Here is a 22285-nt window from a genome sequence, read left to right on the forward strand (position 1 = left end):
ACCCTTTCTCTCCTTTTTCCAAACTTTTGTGCAAGTCACTCATAGGTTAGATCTGAATAATTTGAGTAGTTATCTCATAGTTAATTTACATTTTATCTCCGTAGATGTTTGTGGGATATTGCAGCCATCCAACTTTTTGAATTATGTGCTTCATCAAAATACAAAGGTTCATCTGCATCACTTAAGCTAGAAACAACCAAAGCAATAACAATTTGATGCATAAGATGCATGGAAGCTCCAAGCACGCAACTAGCCTAAAGTAGTAAGTTCAAAGATGATGATGGTGTGTCACTCACCGCTCTTCACTTGCGGTGAAGGCTTGAACCAATAGTTTTCAACCACCCTATGCGTTTCATCTAGTTGCAAGGGTTGTAAGGTACTCTCCCATGATTTTATTTGCAACGTTGTTGTAGGTGTTGAACTTACAATGGGAGGTGCAAACTCTTCCTTGTTTGTATGGATATGTACAATGGTAGGTGGAGGTTGTGTCGAAGCTTCTAATTCCGTATAGGAACTACATGAAGAGCAAGAAGCTTCATTTGACTTCCATGTTCCTGAGCTAGGTGGATCGGTACCCAAACTAGCTCTGGAGCGGGTGTGTAGCATTCCATGATTTTTTCCTTTCCGCGATCTTCAATTCGTTTTGGAGCCACAGGATTGGAATCACATGGACTAGGTGACAAGTAAGAGCATAATTTTGTTTTAGCACCCAGATTTGATCATTTCCTTCATAGTAGCCGTGGTCTTCCAATAGTTTTTTAGGAATCCAACGCAACATTTCTTTACATTTCTTGGGACGAGTGGGACATCTCTTACCAGGCTCTTATATTTTAGCACTAGCTATGGTTGCTAAAGGCTTTAGGGACTCACTTGTATGTTTTCTTTGTTATATTGGGATCAGTCTTGTGTGTCTCATGCTTTATTTCAACTACATCAGTTGAATCTCTAGAGAGTTGGGCTATGGGGACATATGGTTCAACCTCTTGGACATGCAATGTTTTGGGTTTTATTTCCTTAAGAGGCAATATTTCAGGGACTATGGCTTGAGTGGCAGGGCTAAGAGTTGGTTTCTGCGTTCTGACACCCCCAGTCCCCCAATAAATAATGCATGGTGGCTATCATCCACATTCATCCTAGGTTTATATTACCCTCTATAGTTCCAGGAAGCGTGACCAAAAAGTCTTGAGCTACAAACCCATTGTCATAACTGACAGAAGTGTGCCAGATTCCAAAAACCGTAGTTTTTTTCTTATTGACACCCTTGACTTGGATAATACTATCAGATAGAGGTGGCTTCCCTAACTGACACCACACCCCATATGATAGCAGATTATACTTAGCACTCGTGTCCAATAAGGTGTTATATAGCACTTTCCCATAGGTGATGTTTAGCTCAATAGGGTATCCTAGAGGTGTGTCAAAGTCCAAAACTTCCTCATCCATTTCAACATGGAATGCATGTGTAACTCCAAGGTTGGCCTCTCGTTGGCGTCTTATGCGTTGTTGTCGCTCTTTCACCTCAGCTTGATCTTGTATCTTTTTCAATTTTGTTTGTGCCTTGGCTGCCTTTTTTTTATGGATGGCACGTAGTTCCTCTTGGCTTAAAGGATCATAGTATTTTTTTAAATTGCTTCCATTCAGGAATCCAATGGTTTCAACTCCATCAAGAGTCTCCACATGAATGGTTCCTTGTGGGGTGATTTCACATACTCTATATGGTCCTTTTTTCGCATATTTCAAATTTTTCTTTTTGTTACACACTCCATACATAGGGACTTTATCACCAACATTGATATCTTTGTTCTTTAGATGACGATCAAACCATTTCTTCCTTCTATCTTTCTCCACAAATGCGTTTTGCACAACTAATTGCCTCTCTTCATCTAGCCTTTCAAGGATATATAGTCGCTCAATTAAGGGGTTACCATCCCAACCTTATTGAGAAGCTACTTGAATACTAGTAATGACAAACTCCCATGGCATAACCGCTTCTTGGGCATACACCATCTTAAACGGTGTGCAGTTAATGGAAACTTTATACACAATACGATAAGCCCATAAAGCTGAAGTCAGCTTTAAATCCCTATCTGTGCAATGAGCTTCCACCATTTTGGTCAAGATAGAGATTAAGGTCTTGTTGGTGCTCTCAGCTTGGCCATTTGCTTGTGGATAATAAGGTGTGGACTTATGGTGAGCTATCATGAAGTTGGTAGTGAGTTATTTTATTACTCCATTTATAAAATGAGTACCATTGTCACTCACAATTTCAAAGGGACAACCAAATCTTGTAATAATGTTCTCAAAGAGAAACTTGGCAGTTGACATCGCATCAGCCTTACGTGTCGCTCTAGCTTCCGTCCACTTTGTCACATAGTTAGTGGCAACGATAATATATCGAGATTGAGTGCTACCTACGATCGAACTAATTGGGCCTACAAAGTCCAAACCCCATTTTTCATATGGTTGAGTCACTTTAACAGGATGTAAGGGCATCTTATCCTTTCGTTGTGTGATCTTGTAACGTTGGCATCCATCACATCCTTTTGCAAAAATTGATGCATCCTTGAATAAGGTAGGCCACCAATAGCCTGATTGCAACACCTTTTTAGCTGTTAGTTCCCCTGATAAATGTCCTCCGGCTATACCCATGTGGGCTTATTGTAGTATGTATAAATACTCATCCTCACGGGAACTACTAAGAATATCATCCTTCCCTAGCCTGTAGAGAGTTCTTGCAATGAGAGAGTAAGGTTCACATTCTTTTAACAATTTTCGAGCTATGTCCTTACGAAGCTCTTTGGGTGGAAAACCATTAACTAGAAAGTTCACAATCTTCTCACTCCATTCAGGTATGCTTTTACTAGGAATAGAGAAGTATCGGGCAAGTTGCAACTCATCATCGACTCCAGTAGGGGCTTCACCATTGGGTATGCAAGACAAATGATCCGCCATGACACGTCTTTTACTAGGTCCCACCACAACGGTAAAATCAAACTCAAGGAGAATTAACAATCATTATGTAATTCTTCCCGTGGAACAAGGTTTATTTACTAGATACAACAAGGCTTGATGATCAACATAGAAAACAAACTTGTTGACGAGAAGGTAGTAGCAAAATTTCTTCACTGCATAAATCATACCTAAACCTTCTCGCTTTGTAGTGGTGTAGTTTCTCTTGGCATCATTCAATTGATGACTTGCAAAGCTAATGGGGTAGTACAGTTTATGTTCTCCTGGTTGAGCTAAAACACACCCAATAGCAAAGTTTGATGCATCAATATGCACATGGAAAATTACATTCCAATCGGACACGCATAGAATAGGAGCACTAGTCAAGGTCTTTTTCAATGACTCATAAGCATGGTCACACTCCGCGGTCCAGTGGAACTCAATAGGAGGCTTGTACAAAGGACGAGCTATCTCGACAAAGTTTAAAATAAATTGTCGGTAATGACCAACATGGCCCATGAACCTTTGGACTCCTTTATAGTTTGTAGGTGGTGGCAATTCAACAATGGCTTTAATTTTTCTCTCATCTGTGGAAATCCCATTTTTGGACACTATATGCCCTAAAATGACTCCATGTTTAACCCAAAATGGGAATTTGAAAGGGTTCAAGGAGATGTGATACAATTTGCATTCTCAAACACTTTTTGTAAGCATGATAGATGTTCTTTCCAAGAGGAATAAACACAAATGTCATCTAAGAAATCTTCACAAAACTCCCTCGAATATTCTATAAAAGTAGTGTTTATTAATCTTTGAAAGGTAGCAGGGGCATTGGTTAAGCCAAAAGCCATAACACGAAATGCGAACACTTCAAATTCGGTTATAAAGACTGTTTTAGCTTGGTCATCCAGTGCAATTTTGATTTGATTGTAGCCAGAGTACCCATCTAAAAAGCTATAAGCTTCCTTCTGTGAAACTCTGTTAAGCACATGTTGTGAATATGGCAAGGGGTAATGGTCCCTCCTAGTGACGGCATTGACCTTCTTGAGATCCACGCACACATGAAATCCTTCATTTTGGCAATGTTTAATGGCACCTTTTGGGCTTCATCTCCTTGACGTGGGGAAGATGGGATATCCATTTCTTCGATAGGGTCAGGTAGTCCCTCTGTAAACATTCTTTCCATCAAGAAGTGAGTACGCCCACTTTCCCATGACTTTAAGTCACTTTCTTCTTGGATGCATTAGGTATGGCTAAGGGTCTATGGACTTGGTGAGGTTGTTGTTGCGTAGGGAATATTGTGTCTATAATTTGGATCTACCTAGGTGCTGGCTCTATATCCCTTTGGGTATCTTCTACCAAACTCCTTCATTGCTTGACTCGCTCGATCTCCTCTATAGGGTTTGGATACGTTCTTATCTTCTTCTTGGATCCTAGCCATTGGAGCTCATGAAGATCTTCCGTGTTGGTTTCTATCTTAGTGGTTTTTTTGATCTCCATGGTTTCACCTGAATCAGAATCCTCTTCAACGTCGTTCATATATAAGGGGTCGTCACCAGTCCCTATGTTGGTCTTTGAACTGGCGTCTGACTTTGCTGCTTTTTGCGATCACTTCCTTCATGTTTTCTTCTTTTTTTGAGATTGGGCAATTGATGTCGTGTCTCTTTCCTCAAGAATATAATTTTGTTTTTGGAGCATCGATCGTGTGAGTACGTTTACTGGTACCACAGGTGTACTTGTGATGGCTCCTTGGTAACCACAATCAAGTTTAATGGTGTGATCTTCGGTGCATTTGGATTATTTGGACATTGGGCAATCAAATGATCTATGCCACATTGATTACACATGAGTATTGGCATTGTAGATGTGCTCGCTTGATTGGTTTGCATTAGTGTGGCATTCTTTTGTAGCCTAATAGGGCACTGGCCACACGATGTCGACCTCCACACTCATAGCATTGAAGAGGGGGTCTCTTAGCAGTGTAATTCATATTTTGGCCTCTTACAGCAAGTGCAGCTACTTGATAGACAGGTTTGACTTGTCCCCAATAGTCCTCCATGTAGTATTGTGGACTTTCTTCAAGCACATCAATCCCATAGGAAATATTAAGGTATATCTTCCTCACAATGTTCCAAACAAGCAATAGATGACTCACAACCCACTTGATTCACTGAAGTGATTCTTGGATGTGGTGGTTGCAGTCCTAGCACTGGAGGTGGTAACGATGTTGTATGAACAACATTCGGGGCCCTAGGGACCATGTGTTGTGATGTTTGTTTAAGAGGTGGGGCCAGCATAAATGCAGGCACTCGAGGTGTGTTTGTCCATGCTAAGGTTGGTCTATTGGCCATCGTGCACTTAAATACTATCCAATCCTTAGCTGGATGACCATACCTTCCACAGGCATTTCAATTCCCATTGAATTTTATTCTAAAACTAGGGCATTCACTGGTATTATGCGGTCCATAGCATACTGAGCACCATTGTTGCTCCCTTCTTGGATACATATGATTGTTTTGTGGAGCACCATTGTCTCTAAGACTCTCTTGAATGGCCTTGGTGAGATCTGCTAAAGTCGTCTCAGATATCTTTGGCTCCTTAGCAATAGGCTTTAGGGTCATTGGCTGATGCCCTGATGCTTGCGAGCTAATAGATTTAGGCTCAACAGACACTCTTTCTCCTTAAATCATTAAATTATCCTCCAATTGGATCGCATTGGTGGTGACTTCTTCCCAAGTGGTGATACCTCTAATGACTAGGCCATTGTAGATATCCTCATGTCGTAATCCCCTAATGAATCTATCAAGCAATTGATTATTATTGAAGCGCTCATTTGGATTACAACAAGAATTCAAATGCTTCAAGTGACTAATAAAGTCTCTCACTGACTCTCCTTCCTCTTGTTGGGCTTTCTGGAGCTGAGAGGCTACACCCCAAACCACTCCCTTTCATATGTATTCTTTTAAGAACAGTCTCCTAAGAGTAGGGTAAATCATTTTTTCTTCCACCCTTAGGGTTCTATACCAATCCCTAGCCTTCCCACTTAAGGTTAGGCTTAAAGCATTACTCTTATGCAGGTCATAGTGTTCTCTTAGAGTATCGCATATTTGTTCAAACACTTTGATATTCTTTCTCACATCCTCGTCTCCACTAAATTTTTGTGTGATCTTGGCTATTTGTACTGCCTTACTTCTAGGTTCTTTATCAGGCCTGTTACGCATATTCTCAGCAATAGATCGACCGATAGCTTCAGAAAATGATGCCAAGTCACCTAAGTGAGCAGGAACTGTGGGTGGAGGTGCTCCAGAGACTACATGTGGAGTAGATATTGGCATTGGTCTTGGCGCATAGGAAGCCCTTGGGTTCCACGTTTGGTACGGTGTTGTGCCATGTCGCAGTCCAAAGTTCATATGTGTGGCCCTAGGAATAGCAGATGTCGGATGTGACATGCTAATGCTAGCCAGTATGGTCCCATGGAAATAAGAGCTTGGGTGTTGTGGTTGTGGAGCATACGTTGTTGAAACAATGGGAGGGCTAGGGGCTACATGAGTGTGATGACCCATAGGTGCATACAATTGGTACACACTTGTAGGGGCCGTTGTCAGCATTGAGCTACCATGTAGCGGTGCTTTACTAACAAATGAGGTCCATCACGTGTTTCTTGGCATGCCCATCATTGGGGTGGGCATGGTAGCCGTGGTATCATCAAGGGAAAGATGAGCTGGACTTGGAAAAGTAAAGCTATCACTTGTGGGCTCAGATTGCACTGAGACCCCTCGCAAAACAACATATGGAGGATCCATCGGACTTACCGAGGGAGTCTCCATTTGCGATACAATTGGTTGTTTAGTCTTCCTTGTATCCAAGAATCTCATGAGACCCGTTGAAGGCATGTGGATTCCGTTGCTCTGTCTCTCTAGCTCAATAACCCTATGGATGACCTCACAAACTCTTTGTTGTTGATCCTCCACACTAGTAGCACTCGTTGTGGATTGTAGGACGTCTAACCAACCCACGTGATAGGTGTGACCTGTGTATAGGTCGATTAGAGTTTCCATTTGTATTTCGTACTCCCAGTTCTCATTTAAGAACGCTCCATCTAGGATTGAGGTGCTAGGGGTGTCTTTTGAACTAGATGCAATGTGGCTCTCTATGGGTTGACCCTTAGTGGTCACTAATTCAAGAGCACTCGATTGCTCTCCTAGCAAAGATATTGACATAGGGGCTTTCGCTTTTAACTCTCTTCGTTGTGATCCACCTTGCGTAAGCTCTCAATTTCCTTTTCCCTAGCCGAGATGATATACCGTTCAACTTCTTGTACTTCAGCAAGGCTTCCACCATCAGGTAATATAACCTCAGAGGGGAATAGCTCTGAAGAGTCAGGGGTTGCATTCAATGGAGTATTCATGTGCACATTCTCTAAGGGCATAGGGTCTATGTTGGTCAGAATGGAGAATTTACTCCCCCCTCCCCCCTCATTTACATCGTTAGCTCCATGTTCGGAGCGAGTGGCTCTACTGAAGGTTTCCTTCAAGAGGCTAAGCACGCTGGGACCAAACCGTGGGCCCATGGCATGCATGTCTTGGCTTGAGCTATCAGGATTAGGCATTGGGTAACCCTCCATGAAGTCATATCAGAGGAAGAGTCACTAGACTCTATATGCAGGTCCTGAGTGGTACTACCTTGGGTTCCCGCTGAGGGCCTAGAGCCTAAGGTAGAGGAATAATGAGTGCCCGTGTAAACAGAGACACTCTTGATGTGCTTGTCCTCTAGCACACGACTCGAGCGTAGGTCCATGTGATCTCGACACTCTAGAGGTCAATATGGCGTGCAATAGCTCAAAACGAGCATCTTGGGTAGAGGGACGTGCAATAGCTCAAAACGAGCATCTTGGGTAGAGGGACGTGCTGTGCTTTATAGCCCCCGTTTCAATTATGTACAATCCTCAAAATCCTAAAGCTAGTCTTTTCCTAGGTGGGAAGAGGGCTAGAATTAGTAAGTCCAAAGGGTGAGTGTGAAGGGGATGGTGGTGGACTTGAGGAACTTGTCCCACATGCCCTTATTCCCTCTTGTGGGGGTAGGGTATATATATAAGAGTGAGTCTAGTATATATCATAGGACTGAGGCCTGGGCTTGGGCTTGGGCTTGGGGAAATGATCCCGATCCCGATCTAAAATTTTTGTAGAGCACGCTCACACCTCACGCTTAAATTTTTTGGATTTTTTATTTAAATTTTTTTTTGGGCCGATCACCGCGTGCGGTTTCGATGGCCTTTTTGGGCCACACACACACACACACAAAAATTTTTGCCTACTCTCCTAACTAACCTAACCTTATCTCTTCTGTAGCTAACTACTCTGCTAACTAAGCTTATCTACTTGCTAACTACTAACTCACAATACAGCTTCCTACTCTGCTAATTGCTTACTCTTTCACTATCTAACACACTAACTACTAGCTGTGAAAATTAAAAACTGTGTAAAAGCAGACATTCGCAGAAAACAAGCTATTCACTAACTATGTAAAGACTATGTGCAAGCAGATATTGGCAAAAAACACTTATTCACTACTAACTACTAACTGTGCAAATTATAGAAAACTATGTAAAAGCAGACATTGGCAGAAAACAAAGATTATACAGGAAATTAAAGCTTGAAAAAAATAACTTCTTACACAGTTTGGACGGCTTTTACACAGTTATTGATCTAGGTTATTTGTGTCCAAAGTATCTTAGGCTTTCACCGCTTTGGTTGTCTTGCCAACTAAGGATCCTTCTTGACCCCAATCCCCATGATGATTCCATGTCCACTTCCATGGGTGGATGTTCTAAGCACAATTCTTCAAAGCGTGTAGACTAAAGTCTGGCTACCATCATTTGTATTTCTTACTAGCTCCCACAAATGGTTAGGCCAGCCTTCTATTATAGGTTGAATCCCATCTAGTCCATCTTTAGTATCACTTACAATAAGAGTTGGTTCTCTTACGAGCTCATGTTGTATTTCCACATCCCCCATTTTTTGACTAGTTTTTTATTCTTCTTGTTTTATTTTGACTAGTATTGATGGTCCTTTCTTTTGCATTTCAAGAATTTTTAGTGTAATTTGGATCACCTGTTGATAAAGCTAAGGTCCAAGTTAAGTTTTACCTAGCCTAGGTTCTAGGTAGTGTTTTCATATCTTTTCCATGTTCTTCCCAGCTTGTAGCCCTACATGATAAGCTTCTAGTGCAACATTTATTGGTTCAAAGAGTTTGTCAACCAAAACTAAATCCCCTGATTGGTAAATGGATTTCTCATTCTTATCTTCAATAGTGGATTTGGCTCTCTTCTCAAGTAGCTTTTTTGCTTTCTTTGTTATTGCTTGCTATATCTTTTTCCTCCATGATGTTTTTTTTTCTATCTCTCCTACTTTGGGATTATTATTTCCCTTCAACTAAATATTTAGCAACTTCTTTCCTCTAAAGTGTGATTTGATCTCTCTTCATGGATTTCAAGGGTATTATTAGATAGTAAGTTTCAAGGCTTTAAACAACAACTTTACCATTATTATTAGGGATTTTAAGACATTCTTTGGAAATTTTCCACTCGTTTTGCAACAATCATAGCAATAGACTATGGGTAGCAATAGATTGTGTGGTTTTAGATCTCTTCACGGCTTTCAAGGGTGTTATTGTCTCACTATTTGTTGAACCTAATGGAATTTCTTGCACCATGTGAACAATAGCTTTACCCTTATTATTAGGATTTTTGAGAAATTCTCTGGAAGTTTTCTAGCCTTTTCGTAACAATCATAGCAATAGACTATGGGTGGCACTAAGTTTTTTTTGGATGAGGTAATTTTTTCTTTCACTAGCCATCAACCCCACATTTTTTATAGTCGCATGTCCCAGGCCTTGGTTTTGGTTGTGGTTATTGCTTTACCATTGGCTATCTTGCCCCCTTGATTTGCAATGAAGTACATTGAGGTAGATTTTGTATGTGCATAATAGATTAGCTCCATCATTGGTGTTGTTTGTTGCATGTACCATCCCTCTTCCACAGACATTAATGAATTATCATCTTCATAGACTGAGATCGGCACTAAGGCTTTCTCATCTATGTGCTCTTCACACTACATAATCTTGATGAGGATATCATTGATTCCCAAAAAAGGAAGTTTTTGTCCTAACATAGATTGAGGTCTTTAAATGCCCATTGTAGGTTTTTTCATGTGTGACATTGGCTAATACATGTGCATAGGTTGCTCTTGTGGTCATTGGCACATATTGCACATTCCATGTTCTTTGCATTGCCTCCATTTCCCCTTTCTGTCTCTTCCCCCTTCCTGGCCTATGCCCCTTCCCCTTTTTTGGCATCATCTACCCCTTTCCCCTCCTTGGCAACCACTCCCATACTGGACTCCCCCTCCTTGGATTCCAACCCCTTCTTGGCCTCCCCCTCATCCTCATCCTTGGCCTCCACCCCCTGCTTGGCCTCTTCCACTGCCCCTTTAGGTTCTTCCACTCCCTTCTTGGCCATTGCACCTTCTCCTTGCCTATTCTCATCCTTGCTAGTGATCTGATCTCTAGACTTTGTGTCAGCAACATCTGGTTTGATAGCATCCAGCTCCACTACGTGAGGGACTACCTCCCACATTGCCTTTAGTCATTTTAGCATCTTTGTCCTTGGAGTCACCATTTCCTTCACTATCCCCCATGGTATCACAATGTTGTCCCTTCTTGGACTCTTTCTCTTCCACACTACCATACCTTAAATCATGGAGAACATCCGCTATCTTTTTAGTAACCACATTTTCCTCCCATAGAGTACTTGTAGCAGAATTTGTGGCACCTTGCCCATTCTTGACCGCCTCTCCATTTATTCCACACTAAAGAAAAGGGGGTGATATTGATGTCGACACTCGAGCACAAAGGTTCCAACAACCCTTGTAGAGTCCAATAGTTGACCACATGCAACAAACATGGCATACATGTGGATCATACCCACCGAATCAACAACTTGGGGCGTAGGATATAACACGAATCTCTTCCCAAGCCTAACATTAGCACTCATCTGCTTCACAAAGAGGGTGTGGCCTTGTGCTTCCTTCCATGTTGCCTCCAGCATATCAAACTCAGCTTGTTTCCATCCAGTGAGCAATACAAGTAGTCCCAAATTAGTAGCCAAAAGCTAGCAGGCAATATTGAAAGAATCATACTACCAAGTAGTACCAAAAACTACTAGGTCATCAATGACAAAAGACAACCATGAACTACTTAAAATAGAACCAAATCAAAACCATGAGCTACCAATTAGTAGCAGAAACATAAGAAGAGAAACCAAAAACCCTAACAGCCACGAAAACATCATTGTCAAAAGCTACCATAACTACGTAAAACTACCAATACCACCAAAACACCATTGATAGAAAACAACCATAAACCACCAAAGGGGAAACCAGAATAGTACCAAAAGATACTAGTTAGTACCAAAAGTATTATAAATACACCCAAGACAAACACAAATTACCCAAACATAACCAAAACAACCTTGCTAGATCCATGTCATAAACTACCAAAACATAACTGAAAACTACCAAAAGCTTTCAATAAGGGTTTAGAGGTACTAGCAACACAATCAAAACTACCATTGCCTCCAAAATTGTCAAAACTACCAAGACTACCAAAATAGAAAAATTACTAGACTACCAAACATCTAAAAACAACATGATAGAAGATACCAAAACAAGAAAATAGAGCCAAAAAGGCTCAAAAAATACCAGTATGAACAAAAACTACCAAAATAGATAGACAAAATTCAAAAAATCTACCTGAAACTACCAATGAGCTACCAATCTACCTAAAATATGCAACTCTAATACATAAGCAAGAGGACCAAAAGCTGTTAAAACTACCAAATTAGGATTTACAGATACTAAAAAAATACCAATAGCTTTCACAAATACGATAAACTACCATAAAAATTCAAAATTTCCAAACTTGCTCTGCCAAAATTTAACAATACTAAAAAAATTAATTGAAGTACTAGAAAGCCATAAACCACCAAATGTATTAGAACTACCAATGCAATAGCAAATAGAAGTTAGTAACACTACCAAAAGATGCCAAAAATATCAAAACCACTTTCTCAAGGCATGGATGTCAATAATTACTTGTTGCAGATCGACCTCCTTCTCAACCTTCTTCATGTCCTCACTGTTTCCAAGTCGGTGAAGCATGCACCAACTGGCTCCCAAATCAGCTTCCACCTCTCTGATGTCCTCATCATTGTAGTGGTTTTCCTTCTTTAACTTTGCAAGATGCACTTCATGGTGCTCTATATCATCTTTTATCCGCTTTGCAACAGCATTGGAACCCTCTTCTCTCAACAAAGTTTCCTTAGTCTGCTGTAGAGATTCTCTCAACTCTTTCAGCCTATCGGATGTAGTTTCACATGTCTAAGACACTCTCTCAAAAATATTTCCAGGTCTGTAACATAGTCAATTGTCCACATGTGACATTGTGATGGTTCTACCTCTGTATAGAGATTACTACCACTTTGTGTAAGGCAGGGCTTCTTAATAGATGACGGGTGGCCTCCGTGGAAGGCATCGTTTGCCCTTCACCACGTTTCAACCTTCCGCTCCAACCCTCCCGAGCGGGTGGCACACTTATTGAGTACACTTTCTACAAACTTTTTCCATGCGACCTTATGGTGCGTAGGGTCCTTTGTTGCCACATGGCATTTTACGAGCACAGCGTGCAAACTTTTAAGTGATCTCCCCACAAAATGGAGGGGCTCGGTATACCTTGTGGAATAGGAACATGCAATCGTCAACTAGACTTGGTTGCACATGATTCAAATAAATCTTTACATTCTTCTGGTATTGTTGCTTGAAAATAGTCATCCATTGATCATCAGGGAGGTCTTCTTCCATAAGATCCTTCAGAAGCACACCTTGCATATCAATGAGTAATTTACTACTATAGGTGAAGTCATTTTTGACTATTTGCTTGTGCAAACTATCTTCGATGCATTACCACATATGTATCATACTTTTGATTCTACTTTAAGGCTTTTTGACCTGGGCAATCATAATGTTGTTAAGTTTGATGGGTTGGTCACTTTGTTGTTACAAGAGTCTATGTCAAGAAAAAATAGGGCTAAGCAACATGCTATTGATCAGGCTTTTGTTGCTACACAAAGAAGAGGTAGCAATAACAAGGCTACTACTTCCAATGATCCGTTTTTAAGTAGCAAACCATCTATCACAAATGCCTCCCATAACAGCAATGCATCTAGTAAATATATTGAAAGAGGAAAGAAAAACTTGCATTGCTGCTATTACAGAGTTGATGTAAAGTAATTTCCTAAGCTAAAAGCTAAAGAGGTGTGTAAGAAAGAAAGTGAATCTTCTTCAAATGTAGCCATTGCAAAACTTGTAAATTTTATTGTTGATGCAAAATGGGATTTTAGCACAAAGTGTCATCTTGATGCTTTTTCCCATGATGCATGCATGATTGAGGTTGTAGATTTACATCTGTGGTATTTTGATAGTGGTCCTACAAAGCACATTACATCTCATCAAGACTTGTTCACATCTCTTAATGTTGTCCCTAAATGGAATATTGTTACTTGTGCCAACAATACCTCTTATCCCATTTAGAGAGTCTTTCTGTAAGAAAGATTGTACTTACTGCAGTAAATGAAAGCTCCTTCGTACTTTCTAATTGTACTTTTTGTGCCTAATATCAAGAAGAATCTATTGTCTATTTTTGCATTAGCAAGACTTGATCTTAGAGTAAACTTTGTGTGGGTGACAGATGCATTGTTCCCGATCTTACTTTAGGTGATACTCTTGTTGCATCAGGTACCTTGTCTCGTGGGCTATACAAGATCAATTCTAACAAGTGTGCCAAAAAATTTGTAAATGTAGTTACAAATTACAAAATTGTTTTGGATGCTAAACTATGGCATGCACATTTTGGGCATCTAAATTTTTCCAATTTGATGAGTTTGCAAAAATCTAATACAATTGCGTCATTGAGATTTTGGAGGCACCATCTAAGCATGTTTGTGAAGGCTATATTTTGGGGAAAATGTTGCATTCTAAGTTTTTAGAACATTGTTCAGTTTGGGCTACTTGCAAGGTACAGCTTGTTTACATTGACAATTGTAGACGGATGCACACATTCTTTTAGTAGCAATTTGTACTTCATGACTTTTGTTGATGATTACTCATAGCATACATGGGTATATTTTCTTAAGTCTTAGTCCAAAGTATATGTGCTTCAAATAGTTTTTGAAATTGACTAAAAATTTTTCCAATCGTACTACGAATAGCTTTCATTTTTATCAAGGGGGAAAGTATATTCTAAAAGAATATGATGCATTTCCAACTGGTCGTGGGATAAAACACCGGTGTTCAGTGCCTTGTACACCTCAACAAAATGGTGTTGTTGAGAGAAAAATCAAGTCACCTATGAAGATGGCACGATATATGATCAAAAGCAAAGCTTTTCAGCCTCCTTTTTTGGTACCTTGTTGCGTCTTCTTAATGGTTGTGGAAATACAAATGGAAGTCCAAATGAGGTAAATATTCATCCTATAGAGGTTTCAAGCAATGTCATAGCGGATAAGCCTATTTTTAAGATGCAGATGTTGATAGCCTTTTTTTGGCTCTTTGTAATTGCCACAGTGAGTTACCTCACCCTACCAAAATCACCCAAACACTGTGGCTATCCCTACCATTTCATTGTACATAGGCGTGCGTGAGTCACGGGACTTTTCCCATATCTTCTTAAAAAACCCTCAATTAGCTAGTCATTGGGCTAGTTGAGCCAAAAAAATAAAAAAAAATAAAAAATATAAGTATATTATGGCCCATGCGTATGTAAATATTTCTTTGTATATAGGGCCTAAATAAAAGATTTTTTCATAATTATTTTGGTATTTATTTAAATATTTCTACCTAGGTGTGTGTTATTTATGCTCTGTACATTGCCTCACCATTACCACAATTTTTTTTTACCATTTTTCATACTCTTTATTCCATATAGAAATATTTTCATGTAAGCTTCTCTTATATTTGATGTAACTCCACCCCAACAAAAATCCAAAAAAACTAGTTTTATTTATGTGTATATTTTTTTACTATTGTGATTTTTCCCTTCCTAAATCTATTTTGTTTTTTTTTCTAAAAAATTAGAACACCAAAAATATTTATCTTTTTATGGTAGCCTCATAATGAGAGAGATTTCTTTTGACCCCTTTATATTTTTTTCCACTTATATTATTTATATTTGACATGTACATATTTTTTAGACCCCTCAATATTTGATTTTCTTAGTTGTACTATTCACTTATATCATAATCTCAACAATATCTTCAATTATAGACCTACCAAATAAGGTCAAGGGTAGGTGGCATGCATACATGCACTATGGAGGGCTCACTCTTGGAGGTATTCAAAAGAATCATCCAAAGAAAGACCCCACAAGGACCTTGTGCAGTGGAAAAAAACGATCGGTTTTGCTGAATTTTTAAAGTTCACTTGCTCTCCGAATTTGAAAAGGTGATACAAACAAAAGTTGTAGCTCGTGGGCTGAACTTTTGCCTCAAATGTTTTCATATTTTTTTGAGCTACGAGCTGTGAGCTATGATTTTATTAGTGGACCCCAGTTTTCCCATGCTATGCAGCCACACTCTCTCTTCCACTTTATCATTTTCCTCTTTCACACACACTTCTCCACTCATCATCCCCACCTCTCTCACCACTCCTCTCTGCACCCTACTCACCTTCTCCTCAACCTTGAAGAATAAGAGAAACCATGGTGAACTCATACCTCCCACACACAATTCCATTCCAAAATTGACCACCTAGTCTCATTTTTCCTCCTCCAATTTACCCATATCTATCAAAAAAACCACAAAATTCAGCCTCTTCTCTTAAAAGACAGCATCATGGTGGTTGATTACTCAGCTTCAATTACCTTGTCTCTCAAGGAAGGTCAAGAGTGGAGAAAAAATGTACCGTCAAAGCTAGTGGACCGTCAACAAGCGTCAAAATTGGCCCTACTCAAGACACTTGGAGCATCAACCTTGTAAGAAATCCACCTTTTCTTACCTCTTAAGAGTTTTTCTTCCTTATTTGTATCCTACATGGATACTCCCATTGTAAATATCCAATTCCATTTGTAAATTAATACTAACTCTACTAACACTAACCCACTATGAAAAGTCCTATCACCTCCATTTCTCTCCTCTCTCTTTCCCCACCAACTTCTTGATAATTCCAAGCAAAAGAAATTAGATAAATTGCTGAAAATCTAACCCAACCATGGTTAGAGGAGTAACCCTAGCCTTCAAAATTGCTATAAAAGGAGGGTGTAGCTAGCACAAAAGGGGGAGCCATAAGCAAGAGCACTATGCTATAGCTTGAGAAGCCAAGCTCAACCTCTCTAGAAGGAGCTCTTGAGTGGAAGCTCATTGTCTTATGCATGTGCATGTGTTGTAATAGGGGATTAGCAAGGGAACTCTATGCCATTGTAAGAGAGAGAGTGATCATTCAATTGAGAGTAGGAAATCTATCATTTCTCCTACTAGTGTAAGCCCAACATTTGCTGAATCAAGGAGGGTGGATTTGGACTAATCTTGGATACTTTGTCTCCCTTCCAACGTGAAGTAATGGACAACAATGATGCGTAAGTGTCTTGGTGTTTTTTGTTAAGTTCTTGATAGCTTGTCTCTGGTGTTGTCATCAATCTAGCCATAAATCCCACATACTGTAAGAGGGCGACAGGGTGGAGAGGACTCCCCTGGCTTTAAGACAGTGATTGGGGTGGCTTTTCTTGTGATGTGTTGTGGTGAAATTTACGCAAGCTATGTTGAACAAATACTAATCTCACTTTGATTTGTCATGACAGATTTGTAAGAAGGTATTAATGCAACAAGCACCCCCTCCCCCTTTCTCTCTCTTTCTTAAATATATAGTTGTGTTTGCTTGATCATTGCCGATACGTTTCAAAGCAGCCTGAGCACTCTCTCTCTCTCTCTCTCTCTCTCTCTCTCTCTCTCTCTCTCTCTCTCTCTCTCTCTCTCTCTCTCTCTCTCTCTCGTGTTTTAGTGTGTGAGAGTGTTCCATTGGTGTTAGGGTTAGTGTAAATTCCTTGCTTGTTTGTGGGTTGCTCTAACGATTCTCCTCTTTTGCGTCCTAGTTCGCTCTTAAACTAAGTGGTGCCCCTTGTGTAGTTGGGATTTGGCTGTGGGTTTGTTGTTTTGGTTTGTGTTGTGTTGTGCCCCAGCCCCATTGAGCAGCACGGGAGCCTTGAAGGGTGTCTAGAGGTTGCTCTTCTTGTTGCCCACCCCGGACCGCCTCAAATTGGTGCCCCCACTGAGGACGGCTTGTGTATTTTTTGTGTAGAATCAACCTTTAGCATAGTCAAGTAGTTTGCATGAATCACGAAAATCTGTATGATCCCTTCATTCCCATTGCAAGGCAAAAGGTACACATAATTGTTAGTACTAAGTTGCAATTTCAACGTGTCATTCGTAGAATTTTAGGTCCTCTTAGGTTGGCCGAGATAAACGCTTCAGTAAATCCTTTTATTTTGCCTCTCATTAGGTACGACCTTAGTTTGGACGTCTATATTTTTGTTTTGTTTTAAGCATTAGGTCATGCATAGAACATGGATAATGGCCCAGGAATAGAGGTTTTCCCCTTCCATTTCACTCCACACATTAGAATAAACATTGCAATTAGTAGGAAAATCCATTTTCAACAACGTATGGTGTTCATGTTTGGTGCCCAAAGAGTAGGAGAAATTATCGCATCACCAAACCTTGTCATCCTACCTCTTATTGATTATCATAGGTCGTTTGATGTGAATATCTTTATTTTGTTGTAGAATAGATTGCAAGCTAGAAAACATTATTGTGTAAATCTTTTTAAGAAAGAAAAACAAAAACGGGTGTCACTTTGAAATCAATTCAATGGAAAGCCAACACCAAATGTCTGGGTATCCTCTTTTCTTTGGAGAGCCTGGAGAGGATGCAGAATTATTTTTAGCGAATTTCAAGATGTCTTGCCGTATCAAGAGGATAATAACTGATCAAGAACGTGTAGAAATGTTTGAGGTGGTCCTTAGGAAAGATGCTAGCACTTGGTTTGACTCTTTGCCTGAGGAAGTTAAGGGGAATTACACAGAAGTTTTGAATCGTTTCAAGAAATACTTCTTTGATCCCCAAAACACTCAAAAATTATGGCAAGACATTGTTTCTCATAAGCAAAAAGACTTAGATGACTACTACTTGTACAAGCAAGAGTTTCTACGTCTTTGGGCTCTATGGATACGAAATGTTGCTAACCCTGGTGATGGTGCAGAATTTTTAAAGAAGGAGAGGTTCATAGCCGGACTCTTTCCTGACCTTAAGGTAAAAGTTGAGGCGGGTGCACCTGCTACCTTTGATGCAGCTGAAACTAGGGCTGCTGAGAAATATAGGAAACTCAAGTGCTTAAGGGGAGAGGTTCCAATAGAAGGTCTTAGACCCAAAGGTAAGTCACAAGCATCAACATCGAGGGAGCTTCCTGAGGTAACGGCGGAAGTAATTGAGAAGTTAAACGAATCTTTAAGCAGCCTGTCAATTCACCTTGCACAAGCTGTAGGTCCAAAGGGACAAGCAAAGAAGTCTGAAGAGCGAGATCCACGACCTAGGAGAGTCTTGCAATGTTGGAATTGCGGAGAGTCTGGACATGGGATGTATAATTGTCCTTGGCCCCGTGGGGAGCCAAGGAGACCTAACTTGAATTACCCAGTGATGAATGCAGGTGAAGGAACTGGTCAACAACCAAGGCTTCTACAAAGGCCAAATGGACCAAGACCACCTCCACAAGGGGTAGAAGGAGTTCCACCTTTGCCAGATCCAAATGTACATGTGGTAGAGGTGACAAACTCAAATGAGGTTGACATGGAAGCAAATGGCATTAAGCGTGGCCGAGGAAAAGGTAAAGAGAAAGAGGGTGTCCCATCACAGAGTGACCATGGACAAGGCAAGAAGGCAAAGGAGACCAAGGAAGCTAAGAGGACTCGACGTCGTATCAATCTCCAAGATTTCCCTCTTGGACATGGTATGGCTCCATACAACCTGTTGGAAGACATGCGAGGTAAGGGTCCTGATATCTCATGGCCTCAGTTTCTTGCATTATGCCCACAAGTTAGGAGGGATTTAACAAAGGCAGTTAGCACTAGGAGAAAGGTAAAAGAGAGTTTTCCTGTTGTAAAAATTGCACATGCTGAAATGAACGAGGATATTACACCTGTGCTAGATTGTTATATAAAAGGAAGATTGGTTAGGAAAGGTCTAGTGGATGGGGGTGCACAAATTTGCATCATGACAGAAGGGCTCATGCAAAGACTAGGCATGCACATCCATGAGACACCTGAAATCAAAGTCAAGATGGCAAACAATAGCAAGGCTAGGTGTGTAGGCATTTGTAAAAATGTCTTTGTAGAGGCCTTTGGCATTAAGAAAGCGGTGGATTTTTATGTTATGTCAACCAAGGGAAGTGGTTATCCATTTATCCTAGGAAGACCATGGCTAATGAAAATGCGAGCTTTGCAGGATTGGGAGAGTGGGAAATTAATTTGCAGGAATGACAATCATAAGAAGGTTGTCTTTGACATGAAGGAGCAACGCCAAGAGGATCTCTATGAAGAATCATCTCAAAGTGAGACGGAAGAAGGTTGGACCGATAGCACTTCAGAAGAAGAAAGTAGCGGCAGCATTACTGAAGAGGAGTCTTCCATCGAAGTCATGGGGGTAAGGTTTAAGCCAAACAACCAGGAGACCTCTTCTCGAGGTTTGGAAGAGGTAGGTTCCCAAGAGAACCAAAAGGTGGAAGATGAAGGGATGCTGGAAGGTATGCTATCAACAACACTTACAAAGGATGAAAGAGAGGAGTTCAAATGTGTGCTAAGGAAGTTTCCTAGGCTTTTTGCTAAAGACTACACCGACGTGCGTGGAGTAGATGTTGTTCAACACAAGATTGAGTTGAAGCCAAAGGCCACACCTAAAGCTCAAAAGCTACGAAGGCTAGGAGTCATTAAGGAGCAGGCTCTACTCAAGGAGGTAAGAAAGCTTCTAGCAGCAGGTTTCATTTATCCAATGGAGAATTCAGAGTGGTTCTCTCCCGTTGTTGTCACTCCTAAGAAAAACGGCAAGTGGAGGGTGTGTGTGGATTATCGTCCACTTAATGAGGCAACAAAAAGAGATCACTTTCCCCTCCCATTTCAGGATGAGATACTAAATGAAGTAGCTGGTCATGAGAAGTACACTGTGTGTGATAGCTACTCGGGTTACTTTCAAATAGGTATCGCATTGGAGGATCAATTGAAAACAACCTTTATCACTCCTTGGGGTTGTTATGCTTTTAGAGTCATGCCATTTGGCCTGACAAATGCTCCTGCAACTTTCCAACGCTTCATGAACATGGTGTTTCAAGCATTCTTTGGAAAGTCCATTAGGGTTTTTATTGATGATTTTTGCATTTATAGCTCAAAATCATTGCATCTACAAAGGGTAGAAGAAGGTTTAAAGAAGCTCTACGACATGGGAGGTCAACTCAACCCCGACAAGTGCCATATAGGTGAGGATGAAGTAATCTTGCTTGGTCATAAAGTTTCTTACAAAGGCATTGAAGTGGATCCTTCAAAGGCAAAGGCTCTTATTGAGCTACCATCACCCAAGAGTCTTAAGGAGGTCATCTCATTCATTCAAAAGGTGAAGTATATGTCACGCTTCATTCACTTAGCCTCGGAGTTGCTTCATCCTTTGCAAAAGTTGACACAACAAGTAGAATTTGCATGGTCTGATGATCTTGAAGATTATTTTTGTAATATTAAAGTCATTTTGTCAGAGCTACCAACACTCATGCCTCCTTTTTGGGAGTACACATTCTTTGTTAGCTCTAGTGTTGGAAAGGAAACGATTGGTGCAGTTTTATTACAACAAGATCCCCACAGTACAAGGATACGACCCATCTACTTTGCTAGTAGGGTCATGAATGCTTTGGAGAGAGACTACACAGAAGCAGAACTCATGATGCTTTCTCTCATGTTTGCGGTGAGAAAGTTTAGATCCTACCTGCTACCAAAACCTTTTGTAATTCTCACTGCAGAGAATTTGTTCCCTTGGGTGTCATCTCAAATGAATCTTAGTACTAGGATCTCAAAGTGGATTATGGAGTTGCAAGAGTTCCAATACTCTTTCAAGGTAGAAGATAGTGTGCGTGCACAATTGGCAGGGATTCTCACTTATAGGGTACATGAGAAGGAAATTAAGGTGCCTCAAGTAAAGACCCTACCATTGCCACCACCAAAAAGTATTCCTAATGCTTTTACCTTGTTCTTTGATGGAGCTTTTTGTCGAGCCACAGGGAAAGCAGGGGGAGGGCTAGTATTGCTCAACCCAAGTGGAGAGGTGGTCATGAAAGAGAAGGTCAATCTAACAGGTTCAACTAGCAACAATGAAGCAGAATACGACACACTAATTCATGGTTTGAAGATGTGCATTGGCCAAGGGATACAACGCCTCATGGTAAAGGGAGATGCACTTCTCATTGTTAAACAGATTTTAGGTATTTGGGCATGCAAGAATGAAAGCTTATGGACAAAAGTTCATGCCATTCGTAGATTGTTTAATCAATTTGAAGAAGTGCAACTATATCATATTCCTAGGAAACAGAATGAAGATGCCGATTTACTTGCACAGCAAGTAGTTACATGTGTTGAGAAAGAAGTGCAGGTCATCATGGTGGCAGCAACTGTCAAGCAACCGAGATACCAGGGATTGGAGTCATTGACTCCCATTATTAGCTACATTTTGGAGGGCGATTTTCCACAAGACTTCACGAAGGCTCAGAAGAGGAGACTCATGAAGAAGGCAAGCTCATATCTCTTCCTAGAAGGCTCCCTCTATCAAAGAGGGAGGGATCAAGTATGCAGAAGAGTACCAACTATTGAGGAAATTCCAGCCATTCTAAAAGGTTTGCATGAAGAAGCATGTGGTGGTCATTTTGCCCAAGAATTAACTGTGAAGAAGATTTTGCTTGCGGGGTATGTTTGGCCAAGTCTGCATGTGGATGTCCAACATTGGTGTAAAAGTTGTCACAATTGTCAGGTAAATGGGAATAGAAGATTAGTTTATGGTCCAAGGCAAATCGTGCTTGCAAATGGACCGTTTGAAAAGTGGGGCATTGATGCTATGGGTCCTCTGCCTAGGACAAAAAATGGTAAACTCTACATTCTAGTGGCTGTAGACTATATGACTAGGTGGGTGGAAGCACAAAGTGTGGCAAAGGTA

General features: G+C 40.5%; 1 pseudogene; it reads right to left on the minus strand.

Moving 5' to 3' along the window:
* Positions 1 to 10814: 10814 nt before the first annotated feature.
* Positions 10815 to 12537, minus strand: LOC147443683 (uncharacterized; annotated as a pseudogene).
* Between the last annotated feature and the right edge of the window lie 9748 nt (positions 12538 to 22285).

This window comes from Adiantum capillus-veneris, chromosome 13, assembly GCF_014529385.1.
Source record: "Adiantum capillus-veneris isolate H3 chromosome 13, ASM1452938v2, whole genome shotgun sequence".
Taxonomy (NCBI): Eukaryota; Viridiplantae; Streptophyta; class Polypodiopsida; order Polypodiales; family Pteridaceae; genus Adiantum; species Adiantum capillus-veneris.